The 10,420-nt window shown below is 33.6% G+C and overlaps 1 protein-coding gene across 1 annotated transcript in view; it reads right to left on the reverse strand.

The window, feature by feature from the left end:
• The window catches only part of LOC308128165 (NACHT, LRR and PYD domains-containing protein 12-like), a 455,537-nt gene that overhangs the window by 229,380 nt on the left and 215,737 nt on the right, over positions 1 to 10,420 (reverse strand). The window lies entirely within an intron of this gene.

A 10,420-nucleotide genomic window follows, 5' to 3' on the forward strand; every position in this document is an offset into this window, starting at 1 on the left:
CTTTAATTTGAAAAAAACTCCTATTCTCACTTTGATAGTCACTTTAATTTGAAAAACAATCATATTTTCCTTTGATAGTCACTTTAATTTGAAAAAAACTCCTATTTTCCCTTTGATAGTTACTTTAATTTGAAAAAAACTCCTATTTTCCCTTTGATAGTCACTTTAATTTGAAAAAAGCTCATATTCTCACTTTGATAGTCATTTTATTTTGAAAAAAAACTCATATTTTCCTTTAATAGTCACTTTAATTTGAAAAAAAACTCATTCTCACTTTGATAGTAACTTTAATTTGAAAAAAACCCTCCTATTCTCACTTTGATAGTCACTTTAATTTGTAAAAAACTCCTATTTTCCCTTTGATAGTAACTTTAATTTGAAAAAAACCCTCCTATTTCCCTTTTGATAGTCACTTTAATTGAAAAAAAAACTCCTATTCTCACTTTGATAGTCACTTTAATTTGAAAAAAGCTCCTATTCTCACTTTGATAGTCATTTTAATTTGAAAAAAAACTAATATTTTCCTTTGATAGTCACTTTAATTTGAAAAAACCCTCCTATTTTCCCTTTGATAGTCACTTTAATTTGAAAGAATCTCCTATTCTCACTTTGATAGTCACTTTAATTTGAAAAGAAAACTCATATTCTCACTTTGATAGTCACTTTAATTTGAAAAAACTCCTTTTTTCACTTTGATAGTCACTTTAATTTGAAATAAACTCCTATTCTCACTTTGATAGTCACTTTAATTTGAAAAAAACTCCTATTTTCACTTTGATAGTCACTTTAATTTGAAAAGAAAACTCATATTCTCACTTTGATAGTCACTTTAATTTGAAAAAAAACTCATATTTTCCTTTGAAAGTCACTTTAATTTGAAAAAACCTTCCTATTTTCCCTTTGATAGTCACTTTAATTTGAAAGAAACTCCTATTCTCACTTTGATAGTCACTTTAATTTGAAAAAAACTCCTATTTTCACTTTGATAGTCACTTTAATTTGAAAAGAAAACTCATATTCTCACTTTGATAGTCACTTTAATTTGAAAAAAAACTCATATTTTCCTTTGAAAGTCACTTTAATTTGAAAAAAACTCCTATTTTCCCTTTGATAGTCACTTTAATTTGAAAAAAGCTCCTATTTTCACCTTTATAGTCACTTTAATTTGAAAAAAACGTCCTATTTTCCCTTTGATAGTAACTTTCATTTGAAAAGAAAACTCATATTTTCCCTTTGATAGTCACTTTAATTTGAAAAAAGGTCCTATTCTCACTTTGATAGTCATTTTAATTTGAAAAAAAACTCATATTTTCCTTTGAAAGTCACTTTAATTTGAAAAAAAATCCTATTTTTCCTTTGATAGTCACTTTAATTTGAAAAAAGCTCCTATTTTCACTTTGATAGTCACTTTAATTTGAAAAAACTCCTATTTTCCCTTCAATAGTCACTTTAATTTGAAAAAAACTCCTATTCTCACTTTGATAGTCACTTTAATTTGAAAAACAATCATATTTTCCTTTGATAGTCACTTTAATTTGAAAAAAACTCCTATTTTCCCTTTGATAGTTACTTTAATTTGAAAAAAACTCCTATTTTCCCTTTGATAGTCACTTTAATTTGAAAAAAGCTCATATTCTCACTTTGATAGTCATTTTATTTTGAAAAAAAACTCATATTTTCCTTTAATAGTCACTTTAATTTGAAAAAAAACTCATTCTCACTTTGATAGTAACTTTAATTTGAAAAAAACCCTCCTATTCTCACTTTGATAGTCACTTTAATTTGTAAAAAACTCCTATTTTCCCTTTGATAGTAACTTTAATTTGAAAAAAACCCTCCTATTTCCCTTTTGATAGTCACTTTAATTGAAAAAAAAACTCCTATTCTCACTTTGATAGTCACTTTAATTTGAAAAAAGCTCCTATTCTCACTTTGATAGTCATTTTAATTTGAAAAAAAACTAATATTTTCCTTTGATAGTCACTTTAATTTGAAAAAACCCTCCTATTTTCCCTTTGATAGTCACTTTAATTTGAAAGAATCTCCTATTCTCACTTTGATAGTCACTTTAATTTGAAAAGAAAACTCATATTCTCACTTTGATAGTCACTTTAATTTGAAAAAACTCCTTTTTTCACTTTGATAGTCACTTTAATTTGAAATAAACTCCTATTCTCACTTTGATAGTCACTTTAATTTGAAAAGAAAACTCATATTCTCACTTTGATAGTCACTTTAATTTGAAAAAACTACTATTTTCCCTTTGATAGTCACTTTCATTTGAAAAAAGCTCCTATTCTCACTTTGATAGTCATTTTAATTTGAAAAAAAAAATCATATTTTCCTTTGATAGTCACTTTAATTTGAAAAAACCCTCCTATTTTCCCTTTGATAGTCACTTTAATTTGAAAGAAACTCCTATTCTCACTTTGATAGTCACTTTAATTTGAAAAAAACTCCTATTTTCACTTTGATAGTCACTTTAATATTAAAAGAAAACTCATATTCTCACTTTGATAGTCACTTTAATTTGAAAAAAAACTCCTATTTTCCCTTTGGTAGTCACTTTAATTTGAAAAAAGCTCCTATTCTCACTTTGATAGTCATTTTAATTTGAAAAAAAACTAATATTTTCCTTTGATAGTCACTTTAATTTGAAAAAACCCTCCTATTTTCCCTTTGATAGTCACTTTAATTTGAAAGAATCTCCTATTCTCACTTTGATAGTCACTTTAATTTGAAAAGAAAACTCATATTCTCACTTTGATAGTCACTTTAATTTGAAAAAACTCCTTTTTTCACTTTGATAGTCACTTTAATTTGAAATAAACTCCTATTCTCACTTTGATAGTCACTTTAATTTGAAAAGAAAACTCATATTCTCACTTTGATAGTCACTTTAATTTGAAAAAACTACTATTTTCCCTTTGATAGTCACTTTCATTTGAAAAAAGCTCCTATTCTCACTTTGATAGTCATTTTAATTTGAAAAAAAAAATCATATTTTCCTTTGATAGTCACTTTAATTTGAAAAAACCCTCCTATTTTCCCTTTGATAGTCACTTTAATTTGAAAGAAACTCCTATTCTCACTTTGATAGTCACTTTAATTTGAAAAAAACTCCTATTTTCACTTTGATAGTCACTTTAATATTAAAAGAAAACTCATATTCTCACTTTGATAGTCACTTTAATTTGAAAAAAAACTCCTATTTTCCCTTTGGTAGTCACTTTAATTTGAAAAAAAATCCTATTTTCACTTTGATAGTCACTTTAATTTGAAAAAAAACTATTTTCCCTTTGATAGTAACTTTCATTTGAAAAGAAAACTCCTATTTTCCCTTTGATAGTCACTTTAATTTGAAAAAAGCTCCTATTCTCACTTTGATAGTCATTTTAATTGAAAAAAAAAACTCATATTTTCCTTTGAAAGTCACTTTAATTTGAAAAAAACTCCTATTTTCCCTTTGATAGTCACTTTAATTTGAAAAAAGCTCCTATTCTCACTTTGATAGTCATTTTAATTTGAAAAAAAACTAATATTTTCCTTTGATAGTCACTTTAATTTGAAAAAACCTTCCTATTTTCCCTTTGATAGTCACTTTAATTTGAAAGAAACTCCTATTCTCACTTTGATAGTCACTTTAATTTGAAAAAAACTCCTATTTTCACTTTGATAGTCACTTTAATTTGAAAAGAAAACTCATATTCTCACTTTGATAGTCACTTTAATTTGAAAAAAAACTCATATTTTCCTTTGAAAGTCACTTTAATTTGAAAAAAACTCCTATTTTCCCTTTGATAGTCACTTTAATTTGAAAAAAGCTCCTATTTTCACCTTTATAGTCACTTTAATTTGAAAAAAACGTCCTATTTTCCCTTTGATAGTAACTTTCATTTGAAAAGAAAACTCATATTTTCCCTTTGATAGTCACTTTAATTTGAAAAAAGGTCCTATTCTCACTTTGATAGTCATTTTAATTTGAAAAAAAACTCATATTTTCCTTTGAAAGTCACTTTAATTTGAAAAAAAATCCTATTTTTCCTTTGATAGTCACTTTAATTTGAAAAAAGCTCCTATTTTCACTTTGATAGTCACTTTAATTTGAAAAAAACCTCCAATTTTCCCTTTGATAGTAACTTTCATTTGAAAAGAAAACTCATATTTTCCCTTTGATAGTCACTTTAATTTGAAAAAAACTCCTATTCTCACTTTGATAGTGACTTTAATTTGAAAAACAATCATATTTTCCTTTGATAGTCACTTTAATTTGAAAAAAACTCCTATTTTCCCTTTGATAGTTACTTTAATTTGAAAAAAACTCTTATTTTCCCTTTGATAGTCACTTTAATTTGAAAAAAGCTCATATTCTCACTTTGATAGTCATTTTATTTTGAAAAAAAACTCATATTTTCCTTTAATAGTCACTTTAATTTGAAAGAAAACTCATTCTCACTTTGATAGTAACTTTAATTTGAAAAAAACCCTCCTATTCTCACTTTGATAGTCACTTTAATTTGTAAAAAACCCTCCTATTTCCCTTTTGATAGTCACTTTAATTGAAAAAAAAACTCCTATTCTCACTTTGATAGTCACTTTAATTTGAAAAAAGCTCCTATTCTCACTTTGATAGTCATTTTAATTTGAAAAAAAACTAATATTTTCCTTTGATAGTCACTTTAATTTGAAAAAACCCTCCTATTTTCCCTTTGATAGTCACTTTAATTTGAAAGAATCTCCTATTCTCAATTTGATAGTCACTTTAATTTGAAAAGAAAACTCATATTCTCACTTTGATAGTCACTTTAATTTGAAAAAACTCCTTTTTTCACCTTTATAGTCACTTTAATTTGAAATAAACTCCTATTCTCACTTTGATAGTCACTTTAATTTGAAAAGAAAACTCATATTCTCACTTTGATAGTCACTTTAATTTGAAAAAACTACTATTTTCCCTTTGATAGTCACTTTCATTTGAAAAAAGCTCCTATTCTCACTTTGATAGTCATTTTATTTTGAAAAAAACTCATATTTTCCTTTGATAGTCACTTTAATTTGAAAAAAACTCCTATTTTCCCTTTGATAGTCACTTTAATTTGAAAGAAAACTCATATTCTCACTTTGATAGTAACTTTAATTTGAAAGAATCTCCTATTCTCACTTTGATAGTAACTTTAATTTGAAAAAAACCCTCCTATTTCCCTTTTGATAGTCACTTTAATATGAAAAAAAACTCCTATTCTCACTTTGATAGTCACTTTAATTTGAAAAAAGCTCCTATTCTCACTTTGATAGTCATTTTAATTTGAAAAAAAACTAATATTTTCCTTTGATAGTCACTTTAATTTGAAAAAAACCTCCTATTTTCCCTTTGATAGTCACTTTAATTTGAAAGAAACTCCTATTCTCACTTTGATAGTCACTTTAATTTGTAAAAAAAACTCCTATTTTCCCTTATATAGTCACTTTAATTTGAAAAGAAAACTCCTATTTTCACTTTGATAGTCACTTTAATTTGAAAGAATCTCCTATTCTCACTTTGATAGTAACTTTAATTTGAAAAAAACCCTCCTATTTCCCCTTTGATAGTCACTTTAATTTGAAAAAAAACCTCCTATTCTCACTTTGATAGTCACTTTAATTTGAAAAAAAAATCATATTTTCCTTTGATAGTCACTTTAATTTGAAAAAACCCTCCTATTTTCCCTTTGATAGTCACTTTAATTTGAAAAAAACTCCTATTTTCCCTTTGATAGTCACTTTAATTTGAAAAGAAAACTCATATTCTCACTTTGATAGTCACTTTAATTTGAAAAAAAACTCCTAGTCTCATCCCCGATGTTCAATTTAATTTGAAAAAAAACATTTTTCCAGGATATGTTCAATTTAATTTGAAAAAAAACTCCTATTCTCACTTTGATAGTCACTTTAATTTGATAGAAAATCATATTTCCACTTTCATGTTCACTTTAATTAAAAACCTTCTATTTTCACTTTGATACCAACCAGTGAGCAACAGGAGCAGCAGGCGAGGAGGTAAAAGGAGGAACAGCAGACCAGAAGAGGATGAAAAAGGACGAGGACGGAGCGTCCACTGAAAGTCAGTCCATGTAAACTTAAGATGCTATCAGAAGAGGAAGTTTTTGACACAATGACTGTTGAGTAATTTCATCTGTGACGTTAGCAGAAGCAGCTTTTCCAGCAGAAGTCTAGTAAAGGTGGTGAAACCATGATGAGGCTGTTTTCATTGACTAGATGTCCATGAACGCACCATGCTGAGCTGCTCTCTGTGGTTCCATGGTGTCATGGTTAGAACTCTGAGCTCTGAGTCCACTGATCTGAGTTCAACTCTCAGTGGAACCAAACTTTACTGCTGCTGCTCTGCTGTGGTCAACATTCACCACCATAGTAAGAACATGGACAATAACAAAATACACAAACAATATTGTACTGTGAAAGTGGAACATTGGATCCTGCTGACCTCCATGTAGTGATGGCCAACTGCTTTATATTCTGTCTCCACCAGGTGGCACTCTTGGTTTGAAGATAGAGGCTGAAGGACTCACAATGAAGGGTGTTTTCAAACATTTGTTCAACAGACGGCGCCATCTAGTGGCTTGAGAAAATCAAGACAGTGGTTGATGAAGCTTCATTTGGCCATCACTACCTCCAGGTACCATGCACCTCGTCCACTGGTGACTCTTGTGGGAGGAGACATTGTGAAACGTCTTCCTCCTGGACGCCATCGCTATCATGACTTTGTCTCTAGAGCGCCACTGTTTGCAGTTTGCTGTATGAATGAGCTAACCTGCTAATGTGTGCTGTGTATCAATAAAATAACAGGAACAATGAAAAAGTATCAATAATCACTAGTGCTGTAAAAAATAACACGTTAATTAATTCATTGATTTGAAACATTTAATCAGTTATAACATTTTTACATGATTAAAGCAGTTTTGTTTACCTCTGTTTTTTGTTTTTGTTTTTTTTACTCCTTTACCGGAGCAGCATGTACAGTGTCTCTGGGTAGATCGCCATGACGACAGAGCAGCACAACACCGAGTGGAATAATACTAAGGTAGAAAGTTTCACTTTAAAAAGTTCCCTGACGGCTGATTGAGAAAGTGAAAGTCATTAGTTTAACTTAGAAAAGCCGAATTTAACGACCACAGAAGTAATTCTGCAGCAAAACAACAGGTTGCCACCAGACTACTAAAGCTGGAGGAAATACTTACGGGTAAAATATTAATTTCTCTTCTTTCTCTCTTTCCCTGGCTCTCCTGTATACTGTGTGTGTGTGTGTGTGTGTGTGTGTGGGGGGGGGGGGGGGGGGGGGGGGGGGGGGGGGGGGGGGGATTACAGTATATTATTGCCACTCTGTTCATGTAATAAGTTTACAAATTTGTTTCTGGAAATATTAAAATTCTCAAAGTGGTGGACCTGCACTCTAACAAAACCCAGACTTTTGTTAGATGTTTATTATTAATTTATTTATGTTTTTATTATTTTGCTAATCTCGGAGAGAAACAGTTTCACCCAAAGCTAAAAGGACGTTATAAAAATAGTACTTGAATTTAAATATAGTCTGCGTGTTGATTCGACATTAATGTGTGTTTAGTTACATAATCAGAGAGCAGCAGAGTCCATCAATGTTTCATTACCACCTGTGGATTCAATTCAGCAGATGAGAGAGGCACCTCATGGAGATCAAAGGAGATCAAAGGAGAACAGTGTCTGTTACCATGGAGATGCTCAGGGAATTAAAGCCCCATCCCACACATGACACTATACTAACGTGATATTGTTCCCCAAATATTATGAGAAGTATCATCCATCAAAACTCTGGACTTCACTTGGTACCAATAGATTGAAGTCAGAAGCATGAACTACATATCTTCCACTTCAATCGTCTAGAAATCAGTGTGTCCACCACTGCAAGTCAACAGATAGAACCAAACCTTTGAGTTTCAGTGAGGAGTCAGTCTTCTCTTGTATTGATATTAGTACTGTGACGGGCTGAGTTCTACTTTATTATTCTGATCATAGAATCAAATGTGTTTTTTTCTCCATATTTTTCAGACTGTTATTGAATATAAAGCTGTGTTTGCAGTACATCTGACACCAGGTAATGCAGCACTGAAAGTGCACCAAAGGAGGCGCTGTGGCTTAGCTGGTCAAAGTGCCTGTCTAGTAAACAGGAGATCCTGGGTTCAAATCCCAGCAGTGCCTCACAACATTAATTCACTTTAACTTTACTTATATATCACCAAATACAACACAGTCATTTCTTGGTGTTTTTTTTACAGGAGAAACCCAACAAGTCCACATCATCAAGCATGATCATGTGGACACCCCGTCCCCCCGAGCTGCCAGGTACCTTGGGGGGACGTACCAAACAGGGTAACTGTTTGGGACGGTACTTTCAGTACGATCCACAACTTTAGTCAGTGAAAACACATGAAAACCTGAAGTGTATCTTCACATATTGACACATACTGAGTGGTGGAAACAAGACATTTGTTTATTTCAAACACGATGAATATGAAGGAGTTGTCGACAAGGTGAAGCATCAACAACGGGGTCAGAGACGTACCGTGGAGACCTCTGTACCTGTAAGACTTATAACTGCAAGCTTCAGGTCCTAAGTCAAGGCAACGTGTTTGTAACCATGGAAGGTTCACTGTAATGTCCTACACAGAAGACGACCACTGTTGACTGTGGCTTGCCCACATTGTAGAAACTACATTGTTGTTGTTAACAAACAAGATGTTGTCACTTTAAACGTTGATGAAATCAGGGCCTAAGACTCGGGTCAGAACCGACCCGTTAACATGTGACTGGGTTGTGAAAGCTCACACAGGAGGAGGGTTGAGAAAAGATCTGTTGGTTGGCTTGGAATGGAACCCTGCATAGTCCTATAAGAACCCATAAGAACTAGAAGAACAGTTGGGCCGTGACGTCAGCCAGCTGCTGAAGAAATGCTTGTTTGGCAGGAGAGTTCATACTCTGAGAAGAAGCTGTCAAACTCACAGGCCACACCCCCTCACAACAGGCACATTACTGTGAAGCAGTGTTTTAAATTCTGAACTGCCATGAGGCCACGAAGTTGGTCGGGTTTTAACTGCAGGAGCTAAGAGCTTTTAGTGATGCGTTCAGGGGCATCACGGAAATCCGCCCTCTGGCATGTTAATGAGTTGCAGGGCTCATATAGTAACGAGGCTACATGCTAAACATGATCGATATACAGTCATTAGCGAGCTAGAAAGTGTACGTGCAGCACATGGCAGTGCTGAAGTTTTGGCAGTGTGGTAAAGACATACTTTGGTCCAGACGGTTAGTACAGCCCAACCAAATTTCTAAATTTCAAAAGCGACCCGTTAACATGAGACTGGGTTGTGAACACTCACACAGGAGGAGGGTGAAGAGAAGAACAAATGCATTGGCCGGGAATCGCGGCAGGAGAGAACTCTACCACTGAACCACCAATGCTTAAACTTCAGCTCATTCCAGCCAGGAAATGTGAAGCGTTCCACCTTCAGTGCTCCATGAACCCCTCCCCCACAGTTTGAGTGATTCTCACTGTCACTGAGTGAAACTGAACCAAACTGTGACCGGACACTTTTTGTCTCCTGCTGGAAAATAAGAGTCAAACTGTCAATAGTAAGAGAAACATGGAAATCTGCCAACTAAATGGACAAAGCTAAGATCCTGAGAGGAGCTGAAGTCAACATTCTTCCATTTGTCATCAGGAAACAGACAGGATTAAACAGCATCATGTTTCTCTCCTCCTGCCTGGCTCATGAGCAGTCACTCCTCACTCTGGGCAGCGGGGGGGCTGATCAAAGCCCACCATCCCGAGTTCCCACACTCCAACTGGAATGGCTGGATGAAGAGAATCCATGCATATGATGCAGAGCAGAGCACACAGATCCACTTCCTCCCAGTTATTGAAGGTGACCTCATGACCTCAACACCATCTGTACCTCTATCAAAGAGTGCAGACGGCTCTCTGCTCCACTGCTCCACTCTGCTCAGAATGGAGATCCTGTCAAATGCCTCCTCCCTGATTGAACCATTTATTTCCAACACGATAAGTATGAAAGAGTTGGTGACAGGGTGAAGCTCCCAGGGAGCTGATGGGGTCAAAGATCATGCTCTAGATCAGAGGTCTCAAACTCAGTTCCTGGAGGGCCTCAGCCCTGCATGTTTTCCACGTCTCCCTGCTTCAACAGGGCTGATTGCAATGAGTGGCTCCTTATGGAGCTTTGTGCTGAATGTGGTGATGAACCATTCAGGACTGTTAAAGAAGGGAGACATAGAAAACATGCATGGCTCAGGCCTTCAAGGAGTTTGAGACCTCTGCTCTAGATCCAGAGTGGTAACCACCTCATGCCTGGTATCGAACCGATACCCGATACTA

This window comes from Lipophrys pholis, assembly GCF_963383615.2.
Source record: "Lipophrys pholis genome assembly, contig: SCAFFOLD_30, whole genome shotgun sequence".
In the NCBI taxonomy this organism is placed as follows: domain Eukaryota; kingdom Metazoa; phylum Chordata; class Actinopteri; order Blenniiformes; family Blenniidae; genus Lipophrys; species Lipophrys pholis.